Source organism: Taudactylus pleione, unplaced genomic scaffold, assembly GCF_031769625.1.
Source record: "Taudactylus pleione unplaced genomic scaffold, aTauple2 ptg000117l, whole genome shotgun sequence".
Lineage (NCBI taxonomy): Eukaryota > Metazoa > Chordata > Amphibia > Anura > Myobatrachidae > Taudactylus > Taudactylus pleione.
In genome coordinates, this window is record NW_028284519.1 from 14,830,917 (window position 1) to 14,852,928 (window position 22,012).

The 22,012-nt window shown below is 34.7% G+C and overlaps 3 non-coding genes across 3 annotated transcripts; all 3 read right to left on the reverse strand.

Annotated features, from left to right (window-relative positions):
- Positions 1 to 8,927: 8,927 nt before the first annotated feature.
- Positions 8,928 to 8,999, reverse strand: TRNAD-GUC (transfer RNA aspartic acid (anticodon GUC)). Its single transcript has one exon. It is a non-coding gene; the product is annotated as a tRNA-Asp (tRNA).
- A 6,883-nt stretch (positions 9,000 to 15,882) lies between these two features.
- TRNAD-GUC (transfer RNA aspartic acid (anticodon GUC)) lies at positions 15,883 to 15,954 on the reverse strand. The gene has a single exon. It is a non-coding gene; the product is annotated as a tRNA-Asp (tRNA).
- Positions 15,955 to 21,230: 5,276 nt separating this feature from the next.
- On the reverse strand, positions 21,231 to 21,302 carry TRNAD-GUC (transfer RNA aspartic acid (anticodon GUC)). Its single transcript has one exon. It is a non-coding gene; the product is annotated as a tRNA-Asp (tRNA).
- Positions 21,303 to 22,012: the final 710 nt, after the last annotated feature.

A 22,012-nucleotide genomic window follows, 5' to 3' on the forward strand; every position in this document is an offset into this window, starting at 1 on the left:
ATTATATGCTACATTTTTTCAAGCTAATTTAAAACCTTAAAGAAATATTTAAACTATTATTTGGCAAATGAAAAGTCAGTAATTTTGACAACATAATTTTACTCTTGCAATGCATAGCACTCTAAAGTCTATTCTCCTGCTCTAACCAAGCAGTGTATTGAATAACTATATATTACTTTGATAAATATACCTAAAGCCAGGTCATGGGGACCTCGCAAACTGTACTTGTAGCACTGGCCATGAAACTTACATGCAAAATTTTTTCAAGTTGACATAAACCCTGGATTCAATTTGGATAAGGCATTTTTGTTATCTCAATGAAACAAAGTGAAACAGCATGCAAAAAAAGAGATTAAAAGTTCAAAACTCCCCGTCGGGGAATTGAACCCCAGCCTCCCGCATGACAGGCGGAGACACTTCACACTATACTAACGAGGACTTACTTGGTCAATTTTTGGCAAAATATGATCAAAAAATATACCCATAAAACATATCATGGTTAGCTATCGAAATTTGTATGTCATTGGCCAAAGAGATTATATGCTACATTTTTTCAAGCTAATTTAAAACCCTAAAGAAATATTTAACCTATTATTTGGCAAATTAAAAGTCAGTAATATTGACAACATAATTTTACTCTTGCAATGCATAGCACTCTAAAGTCTTTTCTCCTGCTCTAACCAAGCAGTGTATTGAATCACTATTTATTACTTTGATAAATATACCCAAAACCAGGTCATGGTGACCTCACAAATTGTACTTGTAGCACTGGCCATGAAGCTTACATGCAAGATTTTTTCAAGTTGACATAAACCCTGGATTCAATTTAGATAAGGCATTTTTGTCATCTCAAAGAAACAAAGTGAAACAGCATGCAAAAAAAGATATTGAATGTTCAAAATTCCCAGTCGAAAAATCAAACCCCGGTCTCCCGCAGGTCAGGCGGGGATACTTCACACTATACTAACGAGGACTTTCTTGGTCAATTTTTGGCAAAATATGATCAAAAAATATACCCAAAAAACATGTCATGGTTAGCTATCGAAATGTGTATGTCATTGGCCAAGAGATTATATGCTACATTTTTTCAAGCTAATTTAAAACCCTAAAGAAATATTGAACCTATTATTTGGCAAATGAAAAGTCAGTAATTTTGACAACATAATTTTACTCTTGCAATGCATAGCACTCTAAAGTCTATTCTCCTGCTCTAACCAAGCAGTGTATTGAATAACTATTTATTACTTTGATAAATATACCTAAAGCCAGGTCATGGGGACCTCGCAAACTGTACTTGTAGCACTGGCCATGAAACTTACATGCAAGATTTTTTTCAAGTTGACATAAACCCTGGATTCAATTTGGATATGGCATTTTTGTTATCTCAATGAAACAACGTGAAATAGCACACAGAAAAGTGATTAAAAGTTCAAAACTCCCCGTCGGGGAATTGAACCCCAGTCTCCAGCGTGACAGGGAGGGATACTCACCACTATACTAACGAGGACTTACTTTGTCTATTATTGGCAAAATTTTATCAAAAAATATACCCAAAAAACATGTCATGGTTAGCTATCGAAATGTGTATGTCATTGGCCAAAGAGATTATATGCTACATTTTTTCAAGCTAATTTAAAACCCTAAAGAAATATTTAACCTATTATTTGGAAAATGAAAAGTCAGTAATATTGACAACATAATTTTACTCTTGCAATGCATAGCACTCTAAAGTCTTTTCTCCTGCTCTAACCAAGCAGTGTATTGAATCACTGTTTATTACTTTGATAAATATATCCAAAACCAGGTCATGGGGACCTCTCAAACTGTACTTGTAGCACTGGCCATGAAACTTACATGCAAGATTTTTTTCAAGTTGACATAAACCCTGGATTCAATTTAGATAAGGCATTTTTGTTATCTCAATGAAACAACGTGAAACAGCATGCAAAAAAAGAGATTGAAAGTTCAAAACTCCCAGTCGAGAAATCAAACCCCGGTCTCCCGCAGGTCAGGCGGGGATACTTCACACTATACTAACGAGGACTTAGTTGGTCAATTTTTGTCAAAATATGATCAAAAAATATACACAAAAAACATGTCATGGTTAGCTATTGAAATGTGTATGTCATTGGCCAAAGAGATTATATGCTACATTTTTTCAAGCTAATTTAAAACCCTAAAGAAATATTTAACCTATTATTTGGCAAATGAAAAGTCAGTAATTTTGACAACATAATTTTACGCTTGCAATGCATAGCACTCTAAAATCTATTCTCCTGCTCTAACCAAGCAGTGTATTGAATAACTATTTATTACTTTGATAAATATACCTAAAGCCAGGTCATGGGGACCTCGCAAACTGTACTTGTAGCACTGGCCATGAAACTTACATGCAAGATTTTTTTCAAGTTGACATAAACCCTGGATTCAATTTGGATAAGGCATTTTTGTTATCTCAATGAAACAACGTGAAACAGCACACAGAAAAGAGATCAAAAGTTCAAAACTGCCCGTCGGGGAATTGAACCCCGGTCTCCCACGTGACAGGCGGGGATATTCACCACTATACTAACGAGGACTTACTTTGTCAATTTTTGGCAAAATTTGATCAAAAAATATACCCAAAAAACATGTCATGGTTAGCTATCGAAATGTGTATGTCATTGGCCAAAGAGATTATATGCTACATTTTTTCAAGCTAATTTAAAACCCTAAAGAAATATTTAAACTATTATTTGGAAAATGAAAAGTCAGTAATATTGACAACATAATTTTACTCTTGCAATGCATTGCACTCTAAAGTCTTTTCTCCTGCTCTAACCAAGCAGTGTATTGTATCACTATTTATTACTTTGATAAATATACCCAAAACCAGGTCATGGGGACCTCGTAAATTCTACTTGTAGCACTGGCCATGAAGCTTACATGCAAGATTTTTTCAAGTTGACATAAACCCTGGATTCAATTTAGATAAGGCATTTTTGTTATCTCAATGAAACAAAGTGAAAAAGCATGCAAAAAAAGTGATTGAAAGTTCAAAACTCCCAGTCGAGAAATCAAACCCCGGTCCTCTTCAGGTCAGGCGGGGATACTTCACACTATACTAACAAGGACTTACTTGGTCAATTTTTGGCTAAATATGATCAAAAAATATACCCAAAAAACATGTCATGGTTAGCTATCGAAATGTGTATGTCATTGGCCAAAGATTTTATATGCTACTTTTTTGCAAGCTAATTTAAAACCCTAAAGAAATATTGAACCTATTATTTGGCAAATGAAAAGTCAGTAATTTTGACAACATAATTTTACTCTTGCAATGCATAGAACTCTAAAGTCTATTCTTCTGCTCTAACCAAGCAGTGTATTGAATAACTATTTATTACTTTGATAAATATACCTAAAGCCAGGTCATGGGGACCTCGCAAACTGTAGTTGTAGCACTGGCCATGAAGCTTACATGCAAGCTTTTATTCAAGTTGACATAAACCCTGGATTCAATTTGGATAAGGCATTTTTGTTATCTCAATGAAACAACGTGAAACAGCACACATAAAAGAGATTAAAAGTTCAAAACTCCCCATCGGGGAATTGAACCCCGGTCTCCCACATGACAGGCGGGGATACTCAGCACTATACTAACGAGGATTACTTGGTCAATTTTTGGCAAAATTTGATCAAAAAATATACCCAAAAAACATGTCATGGTTAGCTATCGAAATGTGTATGCCATTGGCCAAAGAGATTATAAGCTACATTTTTTCAAGCTAATTTAAAACCCTAAAGAAATATTTAACCTATTATTTGGAAAATGAAAAGTCAGTAATATTGACAACATAATTTTACTCTTGCAATGCATAGCACTCTAAAGTCTTTTCCCCTGCGCTAACCAAGCAGTGTATTGAATCACTATTTATTACTTTGATAAATATACCCAAAACCAGGTCATGGGGACCTCCTAAATTCTACTTGTAGCCCAGGCCATGAAGCTTACATGCAAGATTTTTTTCAAGTTGACATAATCCCTGGATTCAATTTAGATAAGGCATTTTTGTTATCTCAATGAAACAAAGTGAAACAGCATGCAAAAAAAGCGATTGAAAGTTCAAAACTCCCAGTCGAGAAATCAAACCCCGGTCTCCCGCAGGTCAGGCGGGGATACTTCACACTATACTAACGAGGACTTACTTGGTCAATTTTTGGCAAAATATGATCAAAAAATATACCCAAAAAACATGTCATGGTTAGCTATCGAAATGTGTATGTCATTGGCCAAAGAGATTATATGCTACATTTTTTCAAGCTAATTTAAAACCCTAAAGAAATATTTAAACTATTATTTGGCAAATGAAAAGTCAGTAATTTTGACAACATAATTTTACTCTTGCAATACATAGCACTCTAAAGTCAATTCTCCTGCTCTAACCAAGCAGTGTATTGAATAACTATTTATTACTTTGATAAATATACCTAAAGCCAGGTCATGGGGACCTCGCAAACTGTACTTGTAGCACTGGCCATGAAACTTACATGCAAATTTTTTTCAAGTTGACATAAACCCTGGATTCAATTTGGATTAGGCATTTTTGTTATCTCAATGAAACAAAGTGAAACAGCATGCAAAAAAAGAGATTAAAAGTTCAAAACTCCTCGTCGGGGAATTGAACCCCAGCCTCCCGCATGACAGGCGGAGACACTTTACACTATACTAACGAGGACTTACTTGGTCAATTTTTGGCAAAATATGATCAAAAAATATACCCATAAAACATATCATGGTTAGCTATCGAAATTTGTATGTCATTGGCCAAAGAGATTATATGCTACATTTTTTCAAGCTAATTTAAAACCCTAAAGAAATATTGAACCTACTATTTGGCAAATGAAAAGTCAGTAATATTGACAACATAATTTTACTCTTGCAATGCATAGCACTCTAAAGTCTTTTCTCCTGCTCTAACCAAGCAGTGTATTGAATCACTATTTATTACTTTGATAAATATACCCAAAACCAGGTCATGGTGACCTCACAAATTGTACTTGTAGCACTGGCCATGAAGCTTACATGCAAGATTTTTTCAAGTTGACATAAACCCTGGATTCAATTTAGATAAGGCATTTTTGTCATCTCAAAGAAACAAAGTGAAACAGCATGCAAAAAAAGAGATTGAATGTTCAAAACTCCCAGTTGAGAAATCAAACCCCGGTCTCCCGCAGGTCAGGCGGGGATACTTCACACTATACTAACAAGGACTTTCTTGGTCAATTTTTGGCAAAATATGATCAAAAAATATACCCAAAAAACATGTCATGGTTAGCTATCGAAATGTGTATGTCATTGGCCAAGAGATTATATGCTACATTTTTTCAAGCTAATTTAAAACCCTAAAGAAATATTGAACCTATTATTTGGCAAATGAAAAGTCAGTAATTTTGACAACATAATTTTACTCTTGCAATGCATAGCACTCTAAAGTCTATTCTCCTGCTCTAACCAAGCAGTGTATTGAATAACTATTTATTACTTTGATAAATATACCTAAAGCCAGGTCATGGTGACCTCACAAATTGTACTAGTAGCACTGGCCATGAAGCTTACATGCAAGATTTTTTCAAGTTGACATAAACCCTGGATTCAAATTGGATAAGGCATTTTTGTTATCTCAATGAAACAAAGTGAAACAGCATGCAAAAAAAAGAGATAAAAAGTTCAAAACTCCCCGTCGGGGAATTGAACCCCAGCCTCCCGCATGAAAGGCGGAGACACTTCACACTATACTAACGAGGACTTAATTGGTCAATTTTTAGCAAAATATGATCAAAAAATATACCCATAAAACATATCATGGTTAGCTATCGAAATTTGTATGTCATTGGCCAAAGAGATTATATGCTACATTTTTTCAAGCTAATTTAAAACCCTAAAGAAATATTTAAACTCTTATTTGGCAAATGAAAAGTCAGTAATTTTGACAACATAATTTTACTCTTGCAATGCATAGCACTCTAAAGTCTATTCTCCTGCTCTAACCAAGCAGTGTATTGAATATCTATTTATTACTTTGATAAATATACCTAAAGCCAGGTCATGGGGACCTCGCAAACTGTACTTGTAGCACTGGCCAAGAAACTTACATGCAAGATTTTTTTCAAGTTGACATAAACCCTGGATTCAATTTGGATAAGGCATTTTTGTTATCTCAATGAAACAAAGTGAAACAGCACACAGAAAAGAGATTAAAAGTTCAAAACTACCCGTCGGGGAATTGAACCCCGGTCTCCCGCATGACAGGTGGGGATACTCATCACTATACTAACGAGGACATTCTTGGTCAATTTTTGGCAAAATTTGATCAAAAAATATACCCAAAAAACATGTCATGGTTAGCGATCGAAATGTGTATGTCATTGGCCAAAGAGATTATATGCTACATTTTTTCAAGCTACTTTAAAACCCTAAAGAAATATTTAACCTATTATTTGGAAAATGAAAAGTCAAAAATATTGACAACATAATTTTACTCTTGCAATGCATAGCACTCTAAAGTCTTTTCTCCTGCTCTAACCAAGCAGTGTATTGAATCACTATTTATTACTTTGATAAATATACCCAAAACCAGGTCATGGGGACCTCGTAAATTCTACTTGTAGCACTGGCCATGAAGCTTACATGCAAGATTTTTTTCAAGTTGACATAATCCCAGGATTCAATTTAGATAAGGCATTTTTGTTATCTCAATGAAACAAAGTGAAACAGCATGCAAAAAAAGAGATTAAAACTTCAAAACTCCTCGTCGGGGAATTGAACCCCAGCCTCCCGCATGACAGGCGGAAACACTTCACACTATACTAACGAGGACTTACTTGGTTTATTTTTGGCAAAATAATATCAAAAAATATACCCAAAAAACATGTCATGGTTAGCTATCAAAATTTGTATGTCATTGGCCAAAGAGATTATATGCTACATTTTTTCAAGCTAATTTAAAACCCTAAAGAAATATTTAACCTGTTATGTGGAAAATAAAAAGTCAGTAATATTGCCAACATAATTTTACTCTTGCAATGCATAGCACTCTAAAGTCTTTTCTCCTGCTCTAACCAAGCAGTGTATTGAATCACTATTTATTACTTTGATAAATATACCCAAAACCAGGTCATGGTGACCTCACAAATTGTACTTGTAGCACTGGCCATGAAGCTTACATGCAAGATTTTTTCAAGTTGACATAAACCCTGGATTCAATTTAGATAAGGCATTTTTGTCATCTCAAAGAAACAAAGTGAAACAGCATGCAAAAAAAGAGATTGAATGTTCAAAACTCCCAGTCGAGAAATCAAACCCCGGTCTCCCGCAGGTCAGGCGGGGATACTTCACACTATACTAACGAGGACTTTCTTGGTCAATTTTTGGCAAAATATGATCAAAAAATATACCCAAAAAACATGTCATGGTTAGCTATCGAAATGTGTATGTCATTGGCCAAGAGATTATATGCTACATTTTTTCAAGCTAATTTAAAACCCTAAAGAAATATTGAACCTATTATTTGGCAAATGAAAAGTCAGTAATTTTGACAACATAATTTTACTCTTGCAATGCATAGCACTCTAAAGTCTATTCTCCTGCTCTAACCAAGCAGTGTATTGAATAACTATTTATTACTTTGATAAATATACCTAAAGCCAGGTCATGGGGACCTCGCAAACTGTACTTGTAGCACTGGCCATGAAACTTACATGCAAGATTTTTTTCAAGTTGACATAAACCCTGGATTCAATTTGGATATGGCATTTTTGTTATCTCAATGAAACAACGTGAAACAGCACACAGAAAAGTGATTAAAAGTTCAAAACTCCCCGTCGGGGAATTGAACCCCGGTCTCCAGCGTGACAGGGAGGGATACTCACCACTATACTAACGAGGACTTACTTTGTCTATTATTGGCAAAATTTTATCAAAAAATATACCAAAAAAACATGTCATGGTTAGCTATCGAAATGTGTATGTCATTGGCCAGAGAGATTATATGCTACATTTTTTCAAGCTAATTTAAAACCCTAAAGAAATATTTAACCTATTATTTGGCAAATGAAAAGTCAGTAATATTGACAACATAATTTTACTCTTGCAATGCATAGCACTCTAAAGTCTTTTCTCCTGCTCTAACCAAGCAGTGTATTGAATCACTGTTTATTACTTTGATAAATATATCCAAAACCAGGTCATGGGGACCTCTCAAACTGTACTTGTAGCACTGGCCATGAAACTTACATGCAAGATTTTTTTCAAGTTGACATAAACCCTGGATTCAATTTAGATAAGGCATTTTTGTTATCTCAATGAAACAACGTGAAACAGCATGCAAAAAAAGAGATTGAAAGTTCAAAACTCCCAGTCGAGAAATCAAACCCCGGTCTCCCGCAGGTCAGGCGGGGATACTTCACACTATACTAACGAGGACTTAGTTGGTCAATTTTTGTCAAAATATGATCAAAAAATATACACAAAAAACATGTCATGGTTAGCTATTGAAATGTGTATGTCATTGGCCAAAGAGATTATATGCTACATTTTTTCAAGCTAATTTAAAACCCTAAAGAAATATTTAACCTATTATTTGGCAAATGAAAAGTCAGTAATTTTGACAACATAATTTTACGCTTGCAATGCATAGCACTCTAAAGTCTATTCTCCTGCTCTAACCAAGCAGTGTATTGAATAACTATTTATTACTTTGATAAATATACCTAAAGCCAGGTCATGGGGACCTCGCAAACTGTACTTGTAGCACTGGCCATGAAACTTACATGCAAGATTTTTTTCAAGTTAACATAAACCCTGGATTCAATTTGGATAAGGCATTTTTGTTATCTCAATGAAACAAAGTGAAACAGCACACAGAAAAGAGATCAAAAGTTCAAAACTCCCCGTCGGGGAATTGAACCCCGGTCTCCCACGTGACAGGCGGGGATATTCACCACTATACTAACGAGGACTTACTTTGTCAATTTTTGGCAAAATTTGATCAAAAAATATACCCAAAAAACATGTCATGGTTAGCTATCGAAATGTGTATGTCATTGGCCAGAGAGATTATATGCTACATTTTTTCAAGCTAATTTAAAACCCTAAAGAAATATTTAACCTATTATTTGGCAAATGAAAAGTCAGTAATATTGACAACATAATTTTACTCTTGCAATGCATAGCACTCTAAAGTCTTTTCTCCTGCTCTAACCAAGCAGTGTATTGAATCACTGTTTATTACTTTGATAAATATATCCAAAACCAGGTCATGGGGACCTCTCAAACTGTACTTGTAGCACTGGCCATGAAACTTACATGCAAGATTTTTTTCAAGTTGACATAAACCCTGGATTCAATTTAGATAAGGCATTTTTGTTATCTCAATGAAACAACGTGAAACAGCATGCAAAAAAAGAGATTGAAAGTTCAAAACTCCCAGTCGAGAAATCAAACCCCGGTCTCCCGCAGGTCAGGCGGGGATACTTCACACTATACTAACGAGGACTTAGTTGGTCAATTTTTGTCAAAATATGATCAAAAATATACACAAAAAACATGTCATGGTTAGCTATTGAAATGTGTATGTCATTGGCCAAAGAGATTATATGCTACATTTTTTCAAGCTAATTTAAAACCCTAAAGAAATATTTAACCTATTATTTGGCAAATGAAAAGTCAGTAATTTTGACAACATAATTTTACTCTTGCAATGCATAGCACTCTAAAGTCTATTCTCCTGCTCTAACCAAGCAGTGTATTGAATAACTATTTATTACTTTGATAAATATACCTAAAGCCAGGTCATGGGGACCTCGTAAACTGTACTTGTAGCACTGGTCATGAAACTTACATGCAAGATTTTTTTCAAGTTGACATAAACCCTGGATTCAATTTAGATAAGGCATTTTTGTTATCTCAATGAAACAAAGTGAAACAGCATGCAAAAAAAGTGATTGAAAGTTCAAAACTTCCAGTCGAGAAATCAAACCCCGGTCCTCTTCAGGTCAGGCGGGGATACTTCACACTATACTAACGAGGACTTACTTGATCAATTTTTGGCTAAATATGATCAAAAAATATACCCAAAAAACATGTCATGGTTAGCTATCGAAATGTGTATGTCATTGGCCAAAGAGATTATATGCTACATTTTTTCAAGCTAATTTAAAACCCTAAAGAAATATTGAACCTATTATTTGGCAAATGAAAAGTCAGTAATTTTGACAACATAATTTTACTCTTGCAATGCATAGCACTCTAAAGTCTTTTCTCCTGCTCTAACCAAGCAGTGTATTGAATCACTATTTATTACTTTGATAAATATACCCAAAACCAGGTCATGGTGACCTCACAAATTGTACTTGTAGCACTGGCCATGAAGCTTACATGCAAAATTTTTTCAAGTTGACATAAACCCTGGATTCAATTTAGATAAGGCATTTTTGTCATCTCAAAGAAACAAAGTGAAACAGCATGCAAAAAAAGAGATTGAATGTTCAAAACTCCCAGTCGAGAAATCAAACCCCGGTCTCCCGCAGGTCAGGCGGGGATACTTCACACTATACTAACGAGGACTTTCTTGGTCAATTTTTGGCTAAATATGATCAAAAAATATACCCAAAAAACATGTCATGGTTTGCTATCGAAATGTGTATGTCATTGGCCAAGAGATTATATGCTACATTTTTTCAAGCTAATTTAAAACCCTAAAGAAATATTGAACCTATTATTTGGCAAATGAAAAGTCAGTAATTTTGACAACATAATTTTACTCTTGCAATGCATAGCACTCTAAAGTCTATTCTCCTGCTCTAACCAAGCAGTGTATTGAATAACTATTTATTACTTTGATAAATATACCTAAAGCCAGGTCATGGGGTCCTCGCAAACTGTACTTGTAGCACTGGCCATGAAACTTACATGCAAGATTTTTTTCAAGTTGACATAAACCCTGGATTCAATTTGCATATGGCATTTTTGTTATCTCAATGAAACAACGTGAAACAGCACACAGAAAAGTGATTAAAAGTTCAAAACTCCCCGTCGGGGAATTGAACCCTGGTCTCCTGCGTGACAGGGAGGGATACTCACCACTATACTAGCGAGGACTTACTTGGTCTATTTTTGGCAAAATTTTATCAAAAAATATACCAAAAAAACATGTCATGGTAAGCTATCGAAATGTGTATGTCATTGGCCAAAGAGATTATATGCTACATTTTTTCAAGCTAATTTAAAACCCTAAAGAAATATTTAACCTATTATTTGGCAAATGAAAAGTCAGTAATATTGACAACATAATTTTACTCTTGCAATGCAGAGCACTCTAAAGTCTATTCTCCTGCTCTAACCAAGCAGTGTATTGAATCACTGTTTATTACTTTGATAAATATATCCAAAACCAGGTCATGGGGACATCTCAAACTGTACTTGTAGCACTGGCCATGAAACTTACATGCAAGATTTTTTTCAAGTTGACATAAACCCTGGATTCAATTTAGATAAGGCATTTTTGTTATCTCAATGAAACAACGTGAAACAGCATGCAAAAAAAGAGATTGAAAGTTCAAAACTCCCAGTCGAGAAATCAAACCCCGGTCTCCCGCAGGTCAGGTGGGGATACTTCACACTATACTAACGAGGACTTAGTTGGTCAATTTTTGGCAAAATATGATCAAAAAATATACACAAAAAACATGTCATGGTTAGCTATTGAAATGTGTATGTCATTGGCCAAAGAGATTAAATGCTACATTTTTTCAAGCTAATTTAAAACCCTAAAGAAATATTTAACCTATTATTTGGCAAATGAAAAGTCAGTAATTTTGACAACATAATTTTACTCTTGCAATGCATAGCACTCTAAAGTCTTTTCTCCTGCTCTAACCAAGCAGTGTATTGAATCACTATTTATTACTTTGATAAATATACCCAAAACCAGGTCATGGTGACCTCACAAATTGTACTTTTAGCACTGGCCATGAAGCTTACATGCAAAATTTTTTCAAGTTGACATAAACCCTGGATTCAATTTAGATAAGGCATTTTTGTCATCTCAAAGAAACAAAGTGAAACAGCATGCAAAAAAAGAGATTGAATGTTCAAAACTCCCAGTCGAGAAATCAAACCCCGGTCTCCCGCAGGTCAGGCGGGGATACTTCACACTATACTAATGAGGACTTTCTTGGTCAATTTTTGGCAAAATATGATCAAAAAATATACCCAAAAAACATGTCATGGTTTGCTATCGAAATGTGTATGTCATTGGCCAAGAGATTATATGCTACATTTTTTCAAGCTAATTTAAAACCCTAAAGAAATATTGAACCTATTATTTGGCAAATGAAAAGTCAGTAATTTTGACAACATAATTTTACTCTTGCAATGCATAGCACTCTAAAGTCTATTCTCCTGCTCTAACCAAGCAGTGTATTGAATAACTATTTATTACTTTGATAAATATACCTAAAGCCAGGTCATGGGGACCTCGCAAACTGTACTTGTAGCACTGGCCATGAAACTTACATGCAAGATTTTTTTCAAGTTGACATAAACCCTGGATTCAATTTGCATATGGCATTTTTGTTATCTCAATGAAACAACGTGAAACAGCACACAGAAAAGTGATTAAAAGTTCAAAACTCCCCGTCGGGGAATTGAACCCCGGTCTCCTGCGTGACAGGGAGGGATACTCACCACTATACTAGCGAGGACTTACTTGGTCTATTTTTGGCAAAATTTTATCAAAAAATATACCAAAAAAACATGTCATGGTAAGCTATCGAAATGTGTATGTCATTGGCCAAAGAGATTATATGCTACATTTTTTCAAGCTAATTTAAAACCCTAAAGAAATATTTAACCTATTATTTGGAAAATGAAAAGTCAGTAATATTGACAACATAATTTTACTCTTGCAATGCATTGCACTCTAAAGTCTTTTCTCCTGCTCTAACCAAGCAGTGTATTGAATCACTATTTATTACTTTGATAAATATACCCAAAACCAGGTCATGGGGACCTCGTAAATTCTACTTGTAGCACTGGCCATGAAGCTTACATGCAAGATTTTTTCAAGTTGACATAAACCCTGGATTCAATTTAGATAAGGCATTTTTGTTATCTCAATGAAACAAAGTGAAATAGCATGCAAAAAAAGTGATTGAAAGTTCAAAACTCCCAGTCGAGAAATCAAACCCCGGTCCTCTTCAGGTCAGGCGGGGATACTTCACACTATACTAACGAGGACTTACTTGATCAATTTTTGGCTAAATATGATCAAAAAATATACCCAAAAAACATGTCATGGTTAGCTATCGAAATGTGTATGTCATTGGCCAAAGAGATTATATGCTACATTTTTTCAAGCTAATTTAAAACCCTAAAGAAATATTGAACCTATTATTTGGCAAATGAAAAGTCAGTAATTTTGACAACATAATTTTACTCTTGCAATGCATAGAACTCTAAAGTCTATTCTTCTGCTCTAACCAAGCAGTGTATTGAATAACTATTTATTACTTTGATAAATATACCTAAAGCCAGGTCATGGGGACCTCGCAAACTGTAGTTGTAGCACTGGCCATGAAGCTTACATGCAAGCTTTTTTTCAAGTTGACATAAACCCTGGATTCAATTTGGATAAGGCATTTTTGTTATCTCAATGAAACAACGTGAAACAGCACACATAAAAGAGATTAAAAGTTCAAAACTCCCCGTCGGGGAATTGAACCCCGGTCTCCCGCATGACAGGCGTGGATACTCAGCACTATACTAACGAGGACTTACTTGGTCAATTCTTGGCAAAATATGATCAAAAAATATACCCAAAAAACATGTCATGGTTAGCTATCGAAATTTGTATGTCATTGGCCAAAGAGATTATATGCTACATTTTTTCAAGCTAATTTAAAACCCTAAAGAAATATTTAACCTATTATTTGGCAAATGAAAAGACAGTAATATTGACAACATAATTTTACTCTTGCAATGCATAGCACTCTAAAGTCTTTTCTCCTGCTCTAACCAAGCAGTGTATTAAATCACTATTTTCTACTTTGATAAATATACCCAAAACCAGGTCATGGTGACCTCACAAATTGTACTTGTAGCACTGGCCATGAAGCTTACATGCAAGATTTTTTCAAGTTGACATAAACCCTGGATTCAATTTACATAAGGCATTTTTGTTATCTCAATGAAACAAAGTGAAACAGCATGCAAAAAAAGCGATTGAAAGTTCAAAACTCCCAGTCGAGAAATCAAACCCCGGTCTCCCGCAGGTCAGGCGGGGATACTTCACACTATACTAACGAGGACTTACTTGGTCAATTTTTGGCAAAATATGATCAAAAAATATACCCAAAAAACATGTCATGGTTAGCTATCGAAATGTGTATGTCATTGGCCAAAGAGATTATATGCTACATTTTTTCAAGCTAATTTAAAACCCTAAAGAAATATTTAAACTATTATTTGGCAAATGAAAAGTCAGTAATTTTGACAACATAATTTTACTCTTGCAATACATAGCACTCTAAAGTCAATTCTCCTGCTCTAACCAAGCAGTGTATTGAATAACTATTTATTACTTTGATAAATATACCTAAAGCCAGGTCATGGGGACCTCGCAAACTGTACTTGTAGCACTGGCCATGAAACTTACATGCAAGATTTTTTTCAAGTTGACATAAACCCTGGATTCAATTTGGATAAGGCATTTTTGTTATCTCAATGAAACAACGTGAAACAGCACACAGAAAAGAGATTAAAAGTTCAAAACTCCCCGTCGGGGACTTGAACCACGGTCTCCCACGTGACAGGCGGGGATACTCACCACTATACTAACGAGGACTTACTTTGTCAATTTTGGGCAAAATTTGATCAAAAAATATACCCAAAAAACATGTCATGGTTAGCTATCGAAATGTGTATGTCATTGGCCAAAGAGATTATATGCTACATTTTTTCAAGCTAATTTAAAACCCTAAAGAAATATTTAACCTATTATTTGGAAAATGAAAAGTCAGTAATATTGACAACATAATTTTACTCTTGCAATGCATAGCACTCTAAAGTCTTTTCTCCTGCTCTAACCAAGCAGTGTATTGAATCACTATTTATTACTTTGATAAATATACCCAAAACCAGGTCATGGTGACCTCACAAATTGTACTTGTAGCACTGGCCATGAAGCTTTCATGCAAGATTTTTTCAAGTTGACATAAACCCTGGATTTAATTTAGATAAGGCATTTTTGTTATCTCAATGAAACAAAGTGAAACAGCATGCAAAAAAAGAGATTGAAAGTTCAAAACTCCCAGTCGAGAAATCAAACCCCGGTCTCCCGCAGGTCAGGCGGGGATACTTCACACTATACTAACGAAGACTTTCTTGGTCAATTTTTGGCAAAATATGATCAAAAAATATACCCAAAAAACATGTCATGGTTAGCTATCGAAATGTGTATGTCATTGGCCAAAGAGATTATATGCTACATTTTTTCAAGCTAATTTAAAACCCCAAAGAAATATTTAAACTATTATTTGGCAAATGAAAAGTCAGTAATTTTGACAACATAATTTTACTCTTGCAATACATAGCACTCTAAAGTCAATTCTCCTGCTCTAACCAAGCAGTGTATTGAATAACTATTTATTACTTTGATAAATAAACCTAAAGCCAGGTCATGGGGACCTCGCAAACTGTACTTGTAGCACTGGCCATGAAACTTACAAGCAAGATTTTTTTCAAGTTGACATAAACCCTGGATTCAATTTGGATAAGGCATTTTTGTTATCTCAATAAAACAACGTGAAACAGCACACAGAAAAGAGATTAAAAGTTCAAAACTCCCCGTCAGGGAATTGAACCCCGGTCTCCCACGTGACAGGCGGGGATACTCACCACTATACTAACGAGGACTTACTTTGTCAATTTTTGGCAAAATTTGATCAAAAAATATACCCAAAAAACATGTCATGGTTAGCTATCGAAATGTTTATGTCATTGGCCAAAGAGATTATATGCTACATTTTTTCAAGCTAATTTAAAACCCTAAAGAAATATTTAACCTATTATTTGGAAAATGAAAAGTCAGTAATATTGCCAATATAATTTTACTCTTGCAATGCATAGCACTCTAAAGTCTTTTCTCCTGCTCTAACCAAGCAGTGTATTGAATCACTATTTATTACTTTGATAAATATACCCAAAACCAGGTCATGGTGACCTCACAAATTGTACTAGTAGCACTGGCCATGAAGCTTACATGCAAGATTTGTTCAAGGTGACATAAACACTGGATTCAATTTAGATAAGGCATTTTTGTTATCTCAATGAAACAAAGTGAAACAGCATGCAAAAAAAGAGATTGAAAGTTCAAAACTCCCAGTCGAGAAATCAAACCCCGGTCTCCCGCAGGTCAGGCTGGGATACTTTACACTATACTAACGAGGACTTACTTGGTCAATTTTTGGCAAAATATGATCAAAAAATATACCCAAAAAACATGTCATGGTTAGCTATCGAAATGTGTATGTCATTGGCCAAAGAGATTATATGCTACATTTTTTCAAGCTAATTTAAAACCCTAAAGAAATATTTAAACTATTATTTGGCAATTGAAAAGTCAGTAATTTTGACAACATAATTTTATTCTTGCAATGCATAGCACTCTAAAGTCTATTCTCCTGCTCTAACCAAGCAGTGTATTGAATAACTATTTATTACTTTGATAAATATACCTAAAGCCAGGTCATGGGGACCTCGCAAACTGTACTTGTAGCACTGGCCATGAAACTTACATGCAAGATTTTTTTCAAGTTGACATAAACCCTGGATTCAATTTTGATAAGGCATTTTTGTTATCTCAATGAAACAAAGTGTAATAGCACACAGAAAAGAGATTAAAAGTTCAAAACTCCCCGTCGGGGAATTGAACCCCGGTCTCCCGCGTGAAAGGCGGGGATACTCATAACTATACTAACGAGGACATTCTTGCTCAATTTTTGGCAAAATTTGATCAAAAAATATACCCAAAAAACATGTCATGGTTAGCGATCGAAATGGGTAAGTCATTGGCCAAAGAGATTATATGCTACATTTTTTCAATCTACTTTAAAACCCTAAAGAAATATTTAACCTATTATTTGGAAAATGAAAAGTCAGTAATATTGACAACATAATTTTACTCTTGCAATGCATAGCACTCTAAAGTCTTTTCTCCTGCTCTAACCAAGCAGTGTATTGAATCACTATTTATTACTTTGTTAAATATACCCAAAACCAGGTCATGGGGACCTCGTAAATTCTACTTGTAGCACTGGCCACGAAGCTTACATGCAAGATTTTTTTCAAGTTGACATAATCCCAGGATTCAATTTAGATAAGGCATTTTTGTTATCTCAATGAAACAAAGTGAAACAGCATGCAAAAAAAGAGATTAAAACTTCAAAACTCCCCGTCGGGGAATTGAACCCCAGCCTCCCTCATGACAGGCGGAAACACTTCACACTATACTAACGAGGACTTACTTGGTCTATTTTTGGCAAAATAATATCAAAAAATATACCCAAAAAACATGTCATGGTTAGCTATAGAAATTTGTATGTCATTGGCCAAAGAGATTATATGCTACATTTTTTCAAGCTAATTTAAAACCCTAAAGAAATATTTAACCTATTATGTGGAAAATGAAAAGTCAGTAATATTGACAACATAATTTTACTCTTGCAATGCATAGCACTCTAAAGTCTTTTCTCCTGCTCTAACCAAGCAGTGTATTGAATCACTATTTATTACTTTGATAAATATACCCAAAACCAGGTCATGGTGACCTCACAAATTGTACTTGTAGCACTGGCCATGAAGTTTACATGCAAGATTTTTTCAAGTTGACAGAAACCCTGGATTCAATTTAGATAAGGCATTTTTGTTATCTCAATGAAACAAAGTGAAACAGCATGCAAAAAAAGAGATTGAAAGTTCAAAACTCCCAGTCGAGAAATCAAACCCCGGTCTCCCGCAGGTCAGGCGGGGATACTTCACACTATACTAACGAGGACTTACTTGGTCAATTTTTGGCAAGATTGATCAAAAAATGTACCCAAAAAACATGTCATGGTTAGCTATCGAAATGTGTATGTCATTGGCCAAAGAGATTATATGCTACATTTTTTCAAGCTAATTTAAAACCTTAAAGAAATATTTAAACTATTATTTGGCAAATGAAAAGTCAGTAATTTTGACAACATAATTTTACTCTTGCAATGCATAGCACTCTAAAGTCTATTCTCCTGCTCTAACCAAGCAGTGTATTGAATAACTATATATTACTTTGATAAATATACCTAAAGCCAGGTCATGGGGACCTCGCAAACTGTACTTGTAGCACTGGCCATGAAACTTACATGCAAGATTTTTTCAAGTTGACATAAACACTGGATTCAATTTGGATAAGGCATTTTTGTTATCTCAATGAAACAATGTGAAACAGCACACAGAAAAGAGATCAAAAGTTCAAAACTTCCCGTCGGGGAATTGAACCCCGGTCTCCCACGTGACAGGTGGGGATACTCACCACTATACAAACGAGGACTTACTTTGTCAATTTTTGGCAAAATTTGATCAAAAAATATACCCAAAAAACATGTCATGGTTAGCTATCGAAATGTGTATGTCATTGGCCAAAGAGATTATATGCTACATTTTTTCAAGCTAATTTAAAACCCTAAAGAAATATTTAACCTATTATTTGGAAAATGAAAAGTCAGTAATATTGACAACATAATTTTACTCTTGCAATGCATTGCACTCTAAAGTCTTTTCTCCTGCTCTAACCAAGCAGTGTATTGAATCACTATTTATTACTTTGATAAATATACCCAAAACCAGGTCATGGGGACCTCGTAAATTCTACTTGTAGCACTGGCCATGAAGCTTACATGCAAGATTTTTTCAAGTTGACATAAACCCTGGATTCAATTTAGATAAGGCATTTTTTTTATCTCAATGAAACAAAGTGAAACAGCATGCAAAAAAAGTGTTTGAAAGTTCAAAACTCCCAGTCGAGAAATCAAACCCCGGTCCTCTTCAGGTCAGGCGGGGATACTTCACACTATACTAACGAGGACTTACTTGATCAATTTTTGGCTAAATATGATCAAAAAATATACCCAAAAAACATGTCATGGTTAGCTATCGAAATGTGTATGTCATTGGCCAAAGAGATTATATGCTACATTTTTTCAAGCTAATTTAAAACCGTAAAGAAATATTGAACCTATTATTTGGCAAATTAAAAGTCAGTAATTTTGACAACATAATTTTACTCTTGCAATGCATAGAACTCTAAAGTCTATTCTTCTGCTCTAACCAAGCAGTGTATTGAATAACTATTTATTACTTTGATAAATATACCTAAAGCCAGGTCATGGGGACCTCGCAAACTGTAGTTGTAGCACTGGCCATGAAGCTTACATGCAAGCTTTTTTTCAAGTTGACATAAACCCTGGATTCAATTTGGATAAGGCATTTTGTTATCTCAATGAAACAACGTGAAACAGCACACATAAAAGAGATTAAAAGTTCAAAACTCCCCGTCGGGGAATTGAACCCCGGTCTCCCGTATGACAGGCGGGGATACTCAGCACTATACTAACGAGGACTTACTTGGTCAATTTTTGGCAAAATTTGATCAAAAAATATACCCAAAAAACATGTCATGGTTAGCTATCGAAATGTGTATGCCATTGGCCAAAGAGATTATATGCTACATTTTTTCAAGCTAATTTAAAACCCTAAAGAAATATTTAACCTATTACTTGGAAAATGAAAAGTCAGTAATATTGACAACATAATTTTACTCTTGCAATGCATAGCACTCTAAAGTCTTTTCTCCTGCGCTAACCAAGCAGTGTATTGAATCACTATTTATTACTTTGATAAATATACCCAAAACCAGGTCATGGGGACCTCCTAAATTCTACTTGTAGCCCAGGCCATGAAGCTTACATGCAAGATTTTTTTCAAGTTGACATAATCCCTGGATTCAATTTAGATAAGGCATTTTTGTTATCTCAATGAAACAAAGTGAAACAGCATGCAAAAAAAGAGATTAAAAGTTCAAAACTCCCCATCGGGGAATTGAACCCCAGCTCCCGCATCACAGGCGGAGACACTTCACACTATACTAACGAGGACTTACTTGGTCAATTCTTGGCAAAATATGATCAAAAAATATACCCAAAAAACATGTCATGGTTAGCTATCGAAATTTGTATGTCATTGGCCAAAGAGATTATATGCTACATTTTTTCAAGCTAATTTAAAACCCTAAAGAAATATTTAACCTATTATTTGGCAAATGAAAAGACAGTAATATTGACAACATAATTTTACTCTAGCAATGCATAGCACTCTAAAGTCTTTTCTCCTGCTCTAACCAAGCAGTGTATTGAATCACTATTTATTACTTTGATAAATATACCCAAAACCAGGTCATGGTGACCTCACAAATTGTACTTGTAGCACTGGCCATGAAGCTTTCATGCAAGATTTTTTCAAGTTGACATAAACCCTGGATTTAATTTAGATAAGGCATTTTTGTTATCTCAATGAAACAAAGTGAAACAGCATGCAAAAAAAGAGATTGAATGTTCAAAACTCCCAGTCGAGAAATCAAACCCCGGTCTCCCGCAGGTCAGGCGGGGATACTTCACACTATACTAACGAGGACTTACTTGGTCAATTTTTGGCAAAATATGATCAAAAAATATACCCAAAAAACATGTCATGGTTAGCTATCGAAATGTGTATGTCATTGGCCAAAGAGATTATATGCTACATTTTTTCAAGCTAATTTAAAACCCCAAAGAAATATTTAAACTATTATTTGGCAAATGAAAAGTCAGTAATTTTGACAACATAATTTTACTCTTGCAATACATAGCACTCTAAAGTCAATTCTCCTGCTCTAACCAAGCAGTGTATTGAATAACTATTTATTACTTTGATAAATAAACCTAAAGCCAGGTCATGGGGACCTCGCAAACTGTACTTGTAGCACTGGCCATGAAACTTACAAGCAAGATTTTTTTCAAGTTGACATAAACCCTGGATTCAATTTGGATAAGGCATTTTTGTTATCTCAATAAAACAACGTGAAACAGCACACAGAAAAGAGATTAAAAGTTCAAAACTCCCCGTCGGGGAATTGAACCCCGGTCTCCCACGTGACAGGTGGGGATACTCACCACTATACTAACGAGGACTTACTTTGTCAATTTTTGGCAAAATTTGATCAAAAAATATACCCAAAAAACATGTCATGGTTAGCTATCGAAATGTGTATGTCATTGGCCAAAGAGATTATATGCTACATTTTTTCAAGCTAATTTAAAACCCTAAAGAAATATTTAACCTATTATTTGGAAAATGAAAAGTCAGTAATATTGACAACATAATTTTACTCTTGCAATGCATTGCACTCTAAAGTCTTTTCTCCTGCTCTAACCAAGCAGTGTATTGAATCAATATTTATTAATTTGATAAATATACCCAAAACCAGGTCATGGGGACCTCGTAAATTCTACTTGTAGCACTGGCCATGAAGCTTACATGCAAGATTTTTTCAAGTTGACATAAACCCTGGATTCAATTTAGATAAGGCATTTTTGTTATCTCAATGAAACAAAGTGAAACAGCATGCAAAAAAAGAGATTAAAACTTCAAAGTTCACAGTCGGGGAATTGAACCCCAGCCTCCCGCATGACTGGCGGAAACACTACACACTAAACTAACGAGGACTTACTTGGTTTATTTTTGGCAAAATAATATCAAAAAATATACCCAAAAAACATGTCATGGTTAGCTATCGAAATTTGTATGTCATTGGCCAAAGAGATTATATGCTACATTTTTTCAAGCTAATTTAAAACCCTAAAGAAATATTTAACCTATTATTTGGAAAATGAAAAGTCA